Here is a 17,582-nt window from a genome sequence, read left to right as displayed (position 1 = left end):
CTATATTACGTGCGATAAAACCGTAGGTAAAAACCAATCGTTCTTTACGAGTCGTTAAATCAGAAGAATGGAACGCGATGAAACAATACGAAACGATATCGAATCACCTTTCGCAAATAGGTAGGCACATGTGGGTATCCCGTCTACTATACGCTCCTGTCAAAAAGAATTATTGACCGGTAGAAAAAATTTATGTTTGCCATGATAGATGTATAAATAAAATAAATACTCGTTAGTCCGATTAACTCATATCTCTACGTTCGACGACGAATATAATTCGAATGTAGTCTCTCATACATTTATTGTAAGAAACAGCGAATAAATTTTTTCGTACACCACACCGAACACCGCGCAACATTGAACGTTGATCAAGAAATGACGCGTTGAGTAGCGAAGGTTGTAACAAAAAGCACTAGTGAGAGAGTAACATTACCTACTTAGAATTTCTTTTCCCCAGGGTCTACCCGCTGAGTTTGTAACCACATCCGGTAGCACTGAAACTCGTAATCAACTGGCACCTCTTTGTATACTCTGCGAAGTTTGTATTATATATTTGTTTTTACGAAAATCACAACTCATCAAGCCAAATTAATTATTTGTATGTTCATTCATAATTAATTATTTACATAGAGCGGCGGCTGTCGCTGGCAACGAGCTTGTTTAACGAATTAACATTTCGGTACAAACGTTGGGATAAAGATATTACAGTTATGGCATTAGGATTTGCCATCTGGATAAGTTTTTATCATTCACTGGCGGTTCAATTAGATGGATTTTCAAACCGATTGGTGTTATGTCAGTTCGACACGATACCTACTATATTATAGATAGTTATAGAATTGAATCCATCGCGCTCTTGACAGTTTGCAAAAAAACGATCTATCACTTTTCTTCTCCGGTTAACGCAAAAGCGTGATGATGCGCGTTTAGGACTTTGGGGCACCCATGACATTTACGATTCATGCGTTTTCGGTAGACTTACTGGATGTAATCAAGTCAAACAAGTAGGAAAACACCTGTATTATGGAACTTAATTGGTAGTTCAAATGTCATGTCGATTGACAAAGATTGGAGTTTCACTGACGTGTCCCTTCCACCAGCATTTCCAACAAAGATTCAGATGAGATCCAGAAAAAACTCTCAATAAGATCCAATGAACATATCGCGTGACTAATGCCAAAAGGGCGTACTACAGCAGTTAGATAGGGATCCATGCCAAAAGGGCGTATAAAAAAATTTTTTTTTGCCATTCGACTTAAAATCACTCGAAACGTAAAGATCTGCAAAAAAAAATTTTTAGATGTACTAACGCCAAAAGGGCGTATCTCAAGATATACGCCCTTTTGGCTTTAGGAAATTGCCGGCCTAAAGCCAAAAGGGCGTATAAAAAAAATCAAGATTTTTCAAAATTTTGAATAAAAATTGCATATTATTGAGTAAGGAATAAATTAGAAATTATTATCAAAAAAATAATACGCCCTTTTGGCTTTATAACTTGAGATATACGCCCTTTTGGCTTTGAAAATTTTTTTTTCATTTTTAGGCTTAGAATATATTGACAAAAAGATTGGCACAAAAAAAAAATTATACGCCCTTTTGGTTTTGAAAAGCCAAAAGGGCGTACAATTTTTATACGCCCTTTTGGCATTAGTCACGCGATATAGGAACGGTATTGAATTCAAAACTTTTCCCCGAAATTTTTTTTTTTAAACGGCCTATCAGAAGCCCGGTCTTGGCATGTTTCGAAAAGAAAATACAATGTTTGAGAATTTTTGGAGAATTTCAAAAATATTATTATCAAAATCGTTCTCAATATTTCTAAATAATTAATTGGTCGAATAAGAAAATCTGAAAAAATTGGGGAACTGTTTTAAAATTGAATATATAGTTTAACCTGTTGTGGAAATCTGGGGTGTAACCCACATAACAAAGAATATTTCGGAAAACTTTCTGAAAACTATCATGAAAGGAAAGAAACCTTTCAAAAATATTTCAACAAAAGTTTACTGCAAGTTGAAAATGTCCGCGCCAGAAACTTGCCAAAGATTTCTTGAATTGTTGTTGTTCTTAAAGAGATTCTCACAATCTTTCTATAAAATATTTTACTGAAAGTTTCTTAGAAACTTTTCATGTTATGTGGGAAGCCACCCTGCGCCAAGTAAATGGTTCGTATTACACAATTTCTGAGGAAAAACGGAAATTTTCACATATTTTCGTTTCATTGAATGTCAGTTCTAAGATTTCACAATTTCGTCAAAATCGATCGCTTCCAACTTATAAATGTATTATACAGTTCTGTTCTGTTAGACCTCTGGAAAAAACTGTATCTTAAAGTGCCAATGTTGAAAGTTTGCAGTTAAATTTACAGAAAAAAAATTGAAAGTTGAACGTTTTATAAATATTATGGGGAGGCACTCACTTAGTCTGTCTTTTATGTTTTTATTTAGGGGTGTATTAGATGAATTAAGTTAGATGAAAATGGACAAATAACAGATAGTGGACCCGGTGGCTCCTAACTTCCACCGTATTTATCGACTCCAAATGATTGTACTATTTATTATTGTTCAAAAATAGCCCTTACTTCTAATGACATTATTACTATTATACATATTATTATTATTTCAGCTCGTCGCGAGTTTGAAGTTGGGAAGTTCACAGGCTGGCGCATGTGCCCAAGCCAGTTTGTTTGGAACTGGGATTAAAACTTCTACGAGACGTTGCACCTAAGTTTGCAAACCGATCATTTGGATATAACATGACATATTACACAAATACAGACGAAACCTTAACGAGTCCTTAATAGCAACACGGCTATGGCCGTCGATTCATTTCCTATTTGTGAATGACGAGAAGCTGTTCTGGTTTTCTCATGATTAATATTACGTTTTCGAGAAAGTGACGACCGTAACCACTTGGTGTGTAACAAAAATGGTGAATGCGGATCTTCCGAATGAACAACCTTCAACAATGGTTATTTAAATTTGTTCGCAGCAATCTCGTGACCTTACTTCTCAAATCATGACCTTTATCATATCCAAGTGTACATGCAATGGTACACGCACGCATATAAACCTCGTGTATATCGACTGACTAACAAAGAGTCCATCGGTTGTGGTTTGCCAGTCCAAGTACTTGCCAGGAGTTAACGTCAGGAGTCCGCACATAGTTGAGGAGAAACCTCGCGTACAAATTTGCTTTGGAAAGCGTACCTCATTCGTTGAAACAATGAACGACGAATACTCCAATTGAAACATTTGAGATTGCCGACTTGTATTATCCTACGGTAATAATGCGTAACTTTTCCTTGTGGACGATTTTGTTGAATTTTGGTTCAATTTTCATCGCTGTAAATTACTTTCTCGAAGGCGAATTCACGAATTTGTTGACGAAACGTATTCCGCATTTTACCAGAGACAAGCAAATTATAGCCAAGGTGAATAACTGCCAAATCTTCCATCTCCGGAGCCTCTCTGTTACTCCTGAGTTTCGCTATGCACTACTTAACCTCTGTAATAAAGTCTGCCGGAAGTTCGTGTACGTAGGTACAGGCCACCTGAAGTTTGAATGTACTTAAGAGTTCTCTGAATCTCTTAATGCCACGTTAAAACTATACAGCGAAGTAAGCAGGAAGTTCATTGTGAACTCGCTTAGCTATTAGTAGACTCTGTAGTCAACGTTCGAGAACTCAAGGAGTGTGATACTCGGACGAGATTCATCATTTGCAATGCTACTTATGAAGAGACTAGATCCAAACAGAATCTCACGAGAATAAATATTCAGCCAATTTAGATGTGATACTTACCACAGTGGTGAAAGTGAGTTCAAGTTTATTCTATCGACACGTGGAGACGCATCCCTAATAAAATATAGTTAATGAATAGTTCTTTGAGTTAGGGGTTGAAAAATTTCAAACCAATTATGCGTTAATTCATCTATTTGTATTTGATAGACGATTGCAAAGTTATCGGGATGCATTGTTTTCGATTTATTCATTAGGATTCTTTCAATTTGTTTTTTTTTTTTTTTTTTTACGTTTTACGTCATCATATTAGCGAGAAAAAAAGGATTGGTTTTGATGAAAAATGACTGCAATTAATTTTAAGATCTTTTCGCGTATCGTCTATCAGTAAATTTAATTACCTTCGAAACGGCTGTAGGGATATAGATCTGAAATTTTAAGGGTGTATTTAATGACTATCCAAGGTGGGAAGCTCTAATTTTCGGTCTGAAAACTTCCGGCAATTTTTTTTTTTTTTTTTCGTAGTACATAACTTGATAACTTTGTAGCAACCAAGTTACGAGAACTCTCAGGCAAGCCTGTTTGCTACCGTGTTTCCTTCGTAAAGCAAGAGGAACTAAGTTTGTTTTCGTCACATTATGAACGGAAATAAATAAGGATTCGAGTCATTCTGTGGGAGACTTCGAACAAGTCCATTCTTTGTTATAACGTTCAATTTACGAACACGGGTTATCGAAAACAGATTCGTATACTTGCGTAAATTTCACGCGATTCTTTGATCTAGAATAAACTTTCACAAGTTAAATGACGCGATACCTTGGAATTTGCTACCACGAGACGGTTTTATTACCGATTATTTGGAAAGAAATCAAGTATTACGTATCGAACTGACTCGTAACTATAAAATGGACTTCGTTTATTGCGCTCCATTGACTACATTCCGAATACATAATATATGTATATCTTTTGAGTACATACACGTGGGTTCTACATTGATACTGACAATGAGTTTAATATGAACTTTGCTTCAGAGGAAAGTGCGTCATGGATTCAGGGAGAGAGTAAGATGTAATGAAGCATCCTAAAAATTTCACTTTTCTTACGTAATCAGCCATTATCTCTAACGTGACGGGTTGAAAGTCAACAGTGCTGTTCTGTATTTGCCGTAAGGATTCTCCGCCCAAGTTTTCAAGTACATGCACAATTTGTAATACGTTAGTGGTATTTCATTTTCATAATAACTTTTCAAATGGCTCAAGCGATCAACTACGACCCTTCTACATGGGCAGAATCTACAATATCACCACAAGCATACGTATTGGTATTGGTAACAAGGTATTCAAAAAATGATCAACGAAAACGGAGAAGATAGCCAAAAATTTTGCCACACAATCAGGCCAATATAATAATATACAACCTAAGTAGTTCTAAGGTGGTTAGGTTTGACTTTGGATTGACGTTGTGGATGGAGGTCATCGGTAAAGGGAGGGTTCACTGGAAATTTTTTGGAAGGTCTACACTTGAATGATGACGCTAAACTTATGGTGGTCCACAATCCATCAATTTTGAAGTTGTGGTCTGGCAAGCTATGTGCCAATTCAATAAATCAGAGAAACGTTGCAATGAGGTTTTCAGAATCAAAGTGGTACGTACCAAATTCGGTCTGTGACAACAATTGCAGCTGGAAGACGTGTGTACTGAAATCAGAAGAAAAAAGAAATTAAATAAATATGTAATTCTTTAACAATTTCTTAAATAAATAATTAATTAATTTAATAATCAAGTTAAGATTCTTTTCTAAAAATATTATTATTTCATTTAAAATGACTCTGAATTACGAGGCTTAGGCTAGCAGCCAGAATTAGCAGCCAAATGTTCGTTCGTAAATATTAGTGAAGGCCGAAAATTAAAATTTTGTGTAACACTTTAAACCCCAAATACCTTTATAAAATTATGAGGATAAAATGGTACTGTATTTTTCTATTTCTAAAAAGTCTTACACCTTTGGCCGCTAACTCTGGCTGCTAGCTTCAGCTTCGTCTCTGAATTTACAATTATTTAATCAAGGTTAGTCTGATTGTACAGGTGTATCACAGACATTTGTGACTTGGATTATTATTATTCAGAAGTCGCGTTCAGTTGATCAAATAAAAAATAATCACACCGGTAAAAGGTTCAAGATGATTGGATTTATTTCTGCTGAAGAATGATAAAATTATTTTTCTGATACATCAAGAACGAACGTCGACTGGTGATTTTTTTGGCAAAAATATCAACTATATGTAACAATTTATCTATATATTAAATAAAAAATTTTGTAAACACAGTAAAGATTATACTCGTATATATGTATGTATACACACACTCTTTGCTTTTTATGTATATACATATATACATATATATTAGCGTGTGCCTCAACAAGCAACAAAATTTCGGTAAAGCATCTCAAAAAAAAAAAAAGATCTCAGCCAAATATGAGTTCTTAATATTGACATTTAGTCGAGTTGCCTGTTTCATTTTTTCCATCTTCCACTTAAATGTCATGTAAAAAAAAAAAATCGGAAAATTTTGAAATTTTTAAATGGCCTGCTTTTAAACTATCTAAAGACAGATTCTTATAGGAAATTTCACGCTTTATAAAAAAGTACTGAGATCGAAATTTCCTAACTCAAGTCGATGTATATTTTAAGTCGCCGTCTTACCACCGAGTGTTCTTTTCCACCTTTCAGACTTCTTACTCTTTTCTCTCTTCGCCTTGCACAGCTTTCAAATGGTGCGTTGAATGCTGTAAATTTGATGGAACTCAAATTTGAGTAGGACCGTATTTGCTGTTATTAATATATCACTATTACGTTTCAATGGTCGCAATAACTTGGGTTTTTTTATTCAAAACTGTAAGGTGAGTGTATATGTCCGTTATTTCTACTTCGAAAGTTAATTCGTGCATCTGGTCCCTGTAATAACGTAATAGAAACCAGAACTAAGGTCTGTTCAGATGTTTTTTCGGTCATCTCCTGAATCGCATTCAATGACATTTGGCTCAAATCATCTACGTGAGAGATTTCCTCGTTGTGAACACGTGCAAACGGCAGCGTGAAGGCAATTAAACCAAATTTGAAATCACACCAAAAGGACGGTTGCGATGTCGTCATCCCTTTTGACCGCGGGTACAAAGGTGGAGAGTCATGCTGTTATACAGTTCCAAAGGATGAAAAATTTTTACGACATATCTAAGGCCTGGTAAATAATGTATGCATAGCTGTGTTTATGGTCTGTGAATTCTCGTCAGGCAACAGAGAACGCTGTGGGCAAACCACGCACCGAGACAGGTTCCTGCCAAACTTTGCTCGCTGTATTTACCGTAATCGTCCCATCTTACGCAAGTTTATAATGACCTTGATTGTAACATCTGTTATATTATAAGATATTCGCCGTTACGCAATTTAATCGACAATAGTTCAGCCGCTCAAGAATTGCTCTTTTCACAGTTTCGATACGCCAACACAGTCACTGAAAGTGGGTATATTACATTTACCGAAGCATAATCGTGAAGTTGGAAGTAGGAATTGAAATCTCAGGATTTTCAAATCGCTTCAAGAAATTCCATGAAGATGAAACAATCAGCCAGAGCTAGCAGCCACGTGTGTTAAACTTTTTGGCAATAGAAAAATGCAGTCAGGTTTTATCCTCATAATTCTATAAAAGTATCGAGGGTTCAAGGTATTTCACAAAATTTATATTTTCGGATTTCACTACCTTATTCGAATGAACATTAGAACGTTTGGATGATAATTCCGGCTGCAAGTTTCAGTTTCGTCAAATTCCGAAAACAATTCAAGAATATTTCTAATGGCACAGCTAAATCGATGATACTTCAAGTCTCGTCCTCGTGATTGAACATGTGGTACCGTCGTTTAGTGTTAGATGTCACTACATATTCAGAGTTGAAGTTGAAAAGAGAGTTCCCTTTCTACCACGCCACCATCTTCATAACGTTTTTTTTTTTTTTTTTTTTTTTTGTGCGTTGTTTTATGCCAGTTACACGTTCCTCAACAGTACCAACTTGAGGTTAAGAGAAAAACTGTACAAGAATTACAAGAAAATTAAAGACGAGAAAGCAAGACAAGGCGGAAACTGCGCAAAAAGTTTTGAAGACGATTCGGTGTCTACAAAGAAGGCTGAAAATAGAATAAGACTAGTTATGGCCCGTCTCCCCAAAGCCACAAGGCTTTTACTATAAGTTTGATATCAAACCCCAAAAGACGTACCATACGACAATATGCAGTGTAATTGTGAAAGATTTCTTCACGCAATTGATGAAGACCAATATCATAATCAATGAAGAAAATACTGAGCCATCCAACCAGGAGCTGAACGAGATTTATGATCAAGTCCAAGTGACATCATTGGGTCTAGAAGATGACACCTTGGTAGTTTTCGGAGAAAAATTATCTGACAATGAGCCCAGAAGAAGAGTTGACCTTAAATATTGCACTTGCAGAGTGGTAGCGATCATAGATTTCATCTGGGCTTAAGAAGGGAACCCCAGAGGATCTTTGTTAATAAGATATCCTCGATTAGGGAACTACTTGATCGATGTTCCAGAATTGAATCCTGAACTTGAATTACCCACTAAATACGGCAACTACGAAACATCAACTGAACGGAACAACCTCGTCATTAAAGAAACATCCTAGGCTCTACTATGGCAGTTTGGGGAACAGGTATTTCATACTCCTATCAGAAAAAGAAGCTTACAGAGAACCTTTGAGACGCGAGTCAACTGGCTAACCACCGTAACAAGTTATCACTGTTGCGAAAATCTTTCCTCACACCGAATTTGAACAGAAAATTTGAAGCTACGGTGAAATAAACTCCACCACTAACAAATTTCATTCCAGTGGCACTTGATCGACAGAGTTCGAAAAATTAAATCTATTGAAAAGTTTAGCAGTTCACTGAAAATAACACTCACAAATAATTTCAAGGTGAAGAAACCACATCCCTATGAATTCAAGTAAGCAAACTGAAATAACCCATCGGTCAAACAAGATGCTTCCCGATGAGCGACAAAATTATCGGTCACTTAATAATCAAGCAAGCCCATCGAAGAGGATTTAAAGGTGAGGAAATCTGCAGGGCGATTGGAACTTTTATCAATTGAATGGGAAACGATGGCAGAGAACTACTTCGTCCTCAATTACATGGAAGGTTACAGGATTCCGATTTGCCAAGGGGTAATACAATCAGGAAATTTTTAACGTTAAAGCAGCTAATAATAATTTACTAGCTTTAAGAGAAATTCACCTGTGCTTACACAAGAGTCGTCAATCCTACCTATGAAGTTTATTATTGGTATCGAAAGCAAATGGATCTGAAACGTTCGATATTTAATTTAAAACAAACGAATAGGTTCATTGAAACTCCCATTTTAAGATGGAGGACTTGCGAACAACAATTAAGCTTACTTTTTCCTCCGACTGATGAAATTAGTAGGAAATATTTGAGATTCACTTTTTCGAACAAACTGTACGAGTTTGCGTGTCTTTCCTTAGGTTTGTCTTCGAGACCCTGTATTTTTACAAAGATTATAAATTCTATTATTGTTTGTATGAGATTAAAAGGTTTAAAACCGACAGTATAATTCCTTTGCTTTGGAAAGGACTACAAAGACTTAACGGTTGATTTTCTTCAAAGGCTGATGTGTTTCTTGTTAACTTTGAAAACGTTGCACGGTACCAAAAAACACTTGTAATTGTTGTGTTGTAATTCCTATAAATCTGTGTATTATTTTTGCAATATTATGCATTGTTAATTTAATGGATGAAGAAGAAAATAGATGCAGAACAAGCGTATAATTGATGTTGACAAGTTTTTGTGAGCACAAACAGGATATCAACAAATTATCAGTAGCTACGTTCGGTGAAAACGCATCTTAGATCAATTAGAAAACCTAGCGTATTATTTGTTCCTAACTATCCTACCTACAACGCCAGACTACTTTGTGGGAACCCATAACTTTATTTGATTGATAATTCGTCAGAATGAATCGGTGCATATTGAGCCAAAAGATATATAATCTTATCAGGTTTCTAAAGATAATACATTTGTGCTCTCTCAGCTTTGACTTTTCTACATTCTATCTTTTCTAGATTTTGACTTTCCGCATTTGGAAATTTGACAATTTTAACTGCACAAGAATATTTTTTAAATATCATTTGACCGTCAAATTTTCGAAAATACCTCGTCTTCATTGAGTTCTACTAAAAGGGCATATTTTCGAATCAATAATACATATAACGATCGTTCTCTGTAATTTTCGGAAATACATTATTTTTTTTTTTTTTCAATATATTGAAAAAAAGAAACTTGACTCTTTGGCGTCTTTTAGTATAAGCAATTTTCAGCTTTGGATCACTTTGACCTGTACAACCATTCCTCATATGCGACAGGTGAAAGTTTTAAAAATTTTGAAGACAACAACAACAAGAAAACGGCTCGGGACTTTGCCTAATCTAACCTTAACCAGCATTAAACAAAAAACTTTCCTACAAATCTGGGTTGGAAAGGTGTAAACTTTTCGTTGTAAGTATTCAAGAATCCTGTTACTGAAACGACGAATTTCAATTTTCTGTTGATCTACTTAATTTCAAGTTTTTTCATTGCTGTGATCCCCATGTACATGATTGTTTTACTGAATATTATTGCTGTCGGCTATTCGATCCAATATTAGTACCTACAAAAACTTCTCAGCGAAGTTCCAACATTTTATTATACAAAATGGCACTTTACCGATCGAAAACATACGTCACAAAGCGACTTTTTCATACCTGAGCCGTGGAAAGATATTTTGATGCTCGATCTGAACTTCGCTTACTCTCACCAATTCTTTCGTTGACTCGACACAAAATTATTTAAAGCAACGCTGCAACGTCACATTTTATTCGCCGCCCGTAAAGAGATATTCATTTCGCCCAAATAAACTTTTTTCTCAGTCTATTTGAATAAAATTTGGAATAGTATAGAATTTTATACAAATATTTGCATGTGAATCTGTCTTTGATATTATGTAGATAAATTTTGATGTGAACAATCTTATTTTCATCCGGATAATAATACTCATTATATTGTACTGCACGTCGCACTGGCTTCTGTTCATAATGAAATATGCAATAAGGGAAGTATTAATTTCAGTTTGACGCCTCCCGTCATCTTAAGCTTCAAGAAGAATGATGATCAACGCGATCGACCTGCACTCTGTGCTGCTTGGGTGAGACGTTTTTACCGAACACTGATCAATATTTCCTGTTCGTCAAAGTTTCAAAACCGTTTTCTTGTTTGCCCACGTTGGAGCAATTGGTCTGTTTGGATATACTGCCGCCAAATGGTTATCCATACGTTGACAACCAAGCTCTTGCGCATCGCCAACTTGCACCATAAAAAATAAAAATTCACATACGACGCTAAACAAACTTTTCTTCACCTACCAACTAGTGTCGCAGAATGACAACGGTATCTGTAAGCTCTGTGAGTGTCTGCTTTCGTAGGTGCCGAGACGTTGTTGACCATCGATCGGGTCCAACTCAACTTACAACTAGAATAATATCGTTTTCTTTGCTTGATCACAATCAAATTGATTGAAATAATTAATTAATGTGTGCCACTAGTCTACATTTGTTACGTCAGACTGGCGATCGATCTACGCGTACTTGGCCAAGAATCATGCATTTAACATTTCCAATAAAACTGGTTGCGTTTTGACATTCAATTGATCAGCAATCGAGTGCGATTTTTCCATAGCCTGGTGAATTCCAGCGGTGAGTCTTTTGCGCCAGTTTTCAACCATGTTTAGATCATGTCGCTGTTTTCCAGCAAAGATAATTCAAAGTCCACAAAGAATGAAGTTCTCCGACCATTTCGTCATTTTATTGAAGCCGTTTACGATCCAACTTAACGTAAAATGATCGTGGTCAAATGTATGATATGATTCGATGTTGGATTCCTATTTCGACTCTAACGATAGCTCGGTGATGTGTGATAAAGAGGAAACCACAGAGGCAGAGACGAGAAATGCAGCGACGACATATATACAGTTTGAGTCGTACGAAAGCCGTCAGCGACTGATGCTCGCTCTGACTCTTGGGGATTCGCTTAAATCAACAGCACCGCTTCGAAGCTAAATTAATAGGACGCCAATAGTGGGTTGATATTTTGAGGAAATTGATGAAGGCTGCTGCTGCATACATGTCAATCGTTTTGGAGAAACCAGGAATATTCAATCACTTGATATCTACTTCCAGAATGAACGTCGGCACTACAATTCAGTTTCTCTCTCACTGCAACGTTGTGAAAAGTATCACAGGTCAAAAGAAAATCACACTGACTCTTCTATAATATCAAATTACACAGGTTTGCAACCAAAAAACTGCACACGTTTTTATACTGTTTCTTATAGATTGTTATTCACTGAAACCTGGAAGAATACTTAAAAATTCCATCACGTCAGGTTTCTTCTTGAACTCGTGTTTGTAGTTTCATTTAGAGTGGAACATCCGTTTAACTCGAAATCTGGTATCCTAGTCTTGATTTTCAAAATTCTATACAAAAGTGATTACTCGTTTTCATTTGTTTTTAGTCAGTTGAAGTTTTGATTCTTGAATCCTGAGAGATCGCCCACATAGACGTACCTTTGCATGGTTCGGAGCACTTTTACGAAATCTCATGATTTCAAAGCATATATTGCGAGACCCAATTTCTGACAGCGTAAGCTTACTTCTGTTTGCGGAATCCGCCTCAGTTACGAAAGCTGCTGAAGCTCAGCTAAAGCGCCTGAGTTAGACAGGCTTGTGGCAGATGCCGCGTTGTGCAAGGTTCCATAGTTATCTTCCTACCAAAATTAGATGTACTTTCGGTAGCCTATCTACCAGCGCATTGTTAACTTGCTAAGAATCCACCCGATATATGTCGGTTGTTAGCGTTCGGCTTTATAATCATTTGGAGATTTGACGGTTCAGAGTTTGATTATTTGGAACTTTAAAAATTCGGATCTTTGACCTGCGCCCGGTTAAAGTTATAACAATAGCTCGCCATCGAACATTTCGAGTAGCTCGAGAAAAGTTACATACGTGTTTGCATCATTTTTTGAGACATAAATTTGTATACTTGTTACATTTTTAGTGAATAATAAATTGTTTATATCTTAGATTCTCTGATAATTATTTCACTACAAATTTTTTATACGTCTCTGAAAATTTTGTAACGTTGTCTCACATAGTCAGTCATCTTAGATGTTTTTAAACAAATTCATGTAATATTAGGAAATATGTAAATGTTATCAAAATTCAGTCAACATCATGTTTCCTGTTTACATCGGACAAATTGTCCCAACAATTCCTCCTTATACAATTTTGACAACACGATTTTTTTCTTAAAATTTGTGGTGTATTGAGAGGCCATGGATTTGATTGAACTTTATTCACCTGTCGTGAATAAAACAACAACATAAAATCTGTCTTTGCACCTTTGCTGTATCTTTAATGTAGTCTGATCGCGCCTCGTGCGCTCCTATAATTTAAGATGTAGAGCACGACGGATCTCGTGCCTCTTGCTTAGTTCAATTCCATTTATTCGTTTGCTTTCACTTTCTTTACTTATTGTTACTTCTTACAAATGAATGTGGTGGTTTATTCACCCTTTCATGTATCTACTCGTATTTCAACTGATTTTGTTCAATAAACTTGCTATTATTCATTAGCTTGCTCGGACTTTTTCCTCTACTACTTGAGGGTTTTTACCCCTTAATGAATTGTCGTTAGTTGTTAGTTTATCCGTGAAATTGTTATTTTTCTTCAAACGATCCGACTCATTCCTTCCTGAATTCTTTCTTTTTTAGTATAAGAAATAAGAACTGCCATCTTCCAATCGGAAATCGTGTGCATATATTCGGGTCTCAGTCGTTACTACTTCTAGGTTTCTCTAAATTTCCCGTCAGTATCTGTCCGATCCAGTTGAATTTCTATGGCAAAACACATTCAGCGAAACAGCCACTTCGTCGAATGTTCGGTTCAAAGTAAAAACAAGTAAAAGCTCCCACGCGGTAAAAGCGGACGCGATTTCCGTTGGCAGGAGCCCTTCGTTCTGTTTTGCATTTCTCAAGGGGATTTTCAAAGTGCACCACTGGCTGGAAAGAGAAGATCGATACACACCGATGACGAACGCGATCAAGTGTCAACCGCATTTTACTGCGCAGACTGCAACGGCACTAGAGCCGAGCCAGGGAAAGAGATGAGAGCGCAGTTACGTCGATCGATAGACATTTTATCCACAAACATTCGTCCAGTTACTATCCGCTTCAGGATAAAAATTATCAGCATTTACTCCGAGCGCGTTCCTCATCTCGACCCATACGTAGTGTAAATGTATTGTGGAAATTCTCGCCTTGGACGATTGCTGTCGTTCAGTCGTGCAGGCATTCATCCCTCCATAACGGTCCACGGATCGTTGTAGATAAGGACTCTTGGCAATCCGCAATCTGCAGTAACTGATCACTGCAGCCTGTGATTCCGACAGTTGTTCATCGAGCCGTGTCAAGAACCCCGATCTGACCCGAAGCCTTTGTTAGCATCGAGGGCCGAGAGTGGCTACAGGAGATGGTGTGAAAAGGTTGTTGACGGTCGAAATGCACTCTGAGGATCCATCGAGGATGGTACAGCACCATGTCGTTAGATCGGAAGGAAATCTGTCAGAGGTCGAACTAATGCTCGCTGGACTGGACCGCGGCTCTGCTACATCTATTTTGAATCCCCGACGAGGAGGACTGCGGTACTCGTTCTAGGTCCAGACTGCAGGGCGAGAGTTTGTCTTGGAAAGAAGAAGTTAAACACGTACTCACACTGAATCCAAATGAATTCTCAACCTCTGCGTACATGGACGGTGGCAATATCGTCACTTGATATTGACATCTGAGAGGAATTCGGAAAGATGTAGCTTTTTCAGTACTGCTTTATTTTCAATTTTTAGCTTCCGCAGGCGACTGGGGTTGGTGACTGAACGTGTTGATCAGCAATGCATCGAAACTAACGTTTCGGAACTTTCTGCTGTCACATACCGATGATCCTACGTCGAAACTCCTAATTGAAAAACATTTCGTGAATACAACTGTGCCGAACAAGAATGTGTTGAGTTACGTACTCGTTGGGGATAAGCTCTTCTCAAAATCACATGTTTTGACCCATAGATAAAATTGTCATCTGATGTAAACGAAACAAAATCTGTTTTGATAAGGATAAAAATGAGCAGATACGTCGTGTCTAAGCGTGTTTTCGACACACCGTCCGTTGAGAGGCGAGGAGGTAAGCAGCTTTTTGTATCTCATTTCTCGAAGATGGATTGAAATTTATTCTTACCCAAGACTCGATTATTTCAAGGCCTTAAGGCCTCAAGGAATATAATTATAATTTTCTTTCATTTCAACTCTTCTAAATGAAAATATAAGTGGAAACAAGAACATTCAGTTTCGCTTAAGTCTGCTCTCGATCCATTCTACGTAGTAAGAAATTTAACTACAACGTAAGACTTATATTTGTAGTATTTCACTAATTAAATAGCGGCAGTGTCAGGCATTAAAACAGGAAATCGTATCAAGACGGAGACGCAAAGGATAATAGTAATTTTCCATCTCGCTAAAGGCGTGGTAAGCTCAGTCATAAAGTGAATGTGGTCTCAGGATCATATTTAACACGAGAGACTGCGGCTTAAACCACACAACGGAGGTGATTGGTCGACCTGCACTTCGAGTTGCGCTTGTTATTTCATTGTTCAAACCTGGCTTTGCTGGTCGCTGATGCGCTGCCTCGCTTGCCTGAAATGTCACTCTGGAGTAATCAGGACGATGCAGCTTGTCCCATGCTCGTGTCTCTGAGTGCCTGCTGAATTGCAGGCATTGCTTGTGATCCGAGCAAAGCTTAAGTCGAGTAAACTTTACGAGATCAACCGAAAGGTGGTAAATGCCTGTGCTTTATTTGCTCAGCAGTAAACCAATTCGCCGTAATAACCTTCCCGGCCTCCTAGTCCATCCAACGTCGCAATTCATACCGTCAAAATGCTACGGTGCATGAAAATCCGTGTCAAAGTTGCTTGCTGTTTACACTTTAAAAGCTCGTCTCACGTCTACGAAATTAATGAGTATACCTGCAAATAGAAGTTAACCCAATGCGAAGATAAATTAAGAATAAACATCAGAAATTTTTGTGTTAGTCGGTAACAATGAGGATGCAATACGGAAATAGTTGATTCAATCAGTGACCTAGATAAAATTACAGGCATATGGGAGTTGAACAAGTTTTGATGATGCTTGAATAAAGTGCAATTATTTGAGACTGCCTCTCCCCTCGTTCATTGCGCACTTTTCCCAATTTTTTCATCGCTCTTTCGCCCTCTTGCTCACTCTAAACCATCTCTTTCACTCGCTTGTCTGCTCGCTCATATCGCTATCCGATAAATTTTTGAATCAAGTTGAATAGCGAGGAAATATATCAGCTGAAACAATGATCACAAGGAAATTTGAAGGTCTCTATCGAATATTGGTAATGTATGTATGTATATTGATAATATAATATATTTAATCACTTGATAGCTATGTTTTATAATGTGCCCGGTGATGAGCTGACGAGAATTTTTTATCGGCTATCTTGCAGGTTTTAATTAGCGTCAATTACGTGTACTTGCTGCGGAAATTATTAATTATCTCTCAAATTTTATTTGTCGATTATAATATCATTGTAACGAATTCAAGACAACCACTGGATATAGGTACAATAGCAACTCAGCTACCACAAAACTCAAGTTTTTCTAACAGATGTCATATAAAAGTTATATGAGGTTACCTTGGATGCCTAAAAGATGTCTTACGTCCGAACGACGTCTTTCAGGCGTCGAAACACGCATCACAAGAATTCTGTAAGATGTCTGATAGGCAAACTTTAGAGTTTCACGTCAGCTGGGAAATGGTTCGTTATCTCACCACAACCACATACAAATATCGAAGCCTTTGAAAAAATTAGCCCTCAATTAATCGCTAATTAACCTCGTAAAACTTGATTTAGCCGGCAAACCTCATACAATAAGATAGCACAACCACTAGCGAGACAACTAAGAAGGGTTGATTGTTGAAAACGCTAATGATCAGTTATAGTTTGAATTCAGTTGAAGCCTAAATTTTCAAAAATATACCTGAGGTTTACATATAATGCCCCATTGGATGATAATCATATTTTCACATTTCTTACAGTATAGATTTTTTTCAAAACAGCAGTCTCGTGACAAAATGTATACATACCAAAATTAAAGTAATTCAGTACATTACGATACGAGGGCGACATAATGGCCGTTTATAGATGAGTGCGATGTTTTCAGCATGAACCGTAGTCGAGGCTGCAAGTGTTTAGTCGGAACCAAGGCGAAGGTTGTAACGATTCAAATATCCCCGCGTCAACCCAAAGCAAGTACTACAATTGTCATTGACTCTAACTGACCGTCAAACGTCGTCCACCTTCGTCGATTTACACCTTTCTTCTAATAAATAATAAAGTATTTCGTTCCAATTAGATGATGCGCCCACTCTAGATAACAAAGGATATCTACCATTACCGACGGAGTTCAGCAGATTTAATAATTTCACCATAATATTCGATATCTGTTGGTTGCATAGACATTGAGCATGGACTGTGCATTCGGGCAGAAAATAGCTCGTTTCGTAGAAAGAGACAGAAAGGCTTTTCGGTCAATCTCGCGAACAGCGACCAATCACATTCTCCGAAAGAGACAGAGATTGGCCGAAAACGCT

General features: G+C 37.2%; 1 protein-coding gene across 7 annotated transcripts in view; it reads right to left on the bottom strand.

Moving 5' to 3' along the window:
• LOC107220973 (protein-tyrosine sulfotransferase) overlaps window positions 1–17,582 on the bottom strand; it is a 280,227-nt gene that overhangs the window by 177,141 nt on the left and 85,504 nt on the right. For 6 of the 7 annotated variants that reach the window (XM_046739179.1, XM_046739181.1, XM_046739175.1 and 3 more), the window contains one exon: window positions 5,393–5,436. The gene's annotated coding sequence lies outside the window, so the exon portion shown is untranslated. Of the gene's footprint in view, window positions 1–5,392; window positions 5,437–15,562; window positions 15,582–17,582 lie in introns of those variants that run through there. The other variant, XM_046739178.1, reaches the window with a different exon arrangement.

The sequence above is a fragment of the Neodiprion lecontei genome, chromosome 4, assembly GCF_021901455.1.
Source record: "Neodiprion lecontei isolate iyNeoLeco1 chromosome 4, iyNeoLeco1.1, whole genome shotgun sequence".
In the NCBI taxonomy this organism is placed as follows: domain Eukaryota; kingdom Metazoa; phylum Arthropoda; class Insecta; order Hymenoptera; family Diprionidae; genus Neodiprion; species Neodiprion lecontei.
Note: the sequence above shows the minus strand (reverse complement) of the source record. Positions and strands in the feature narration are given on the sequence as shown.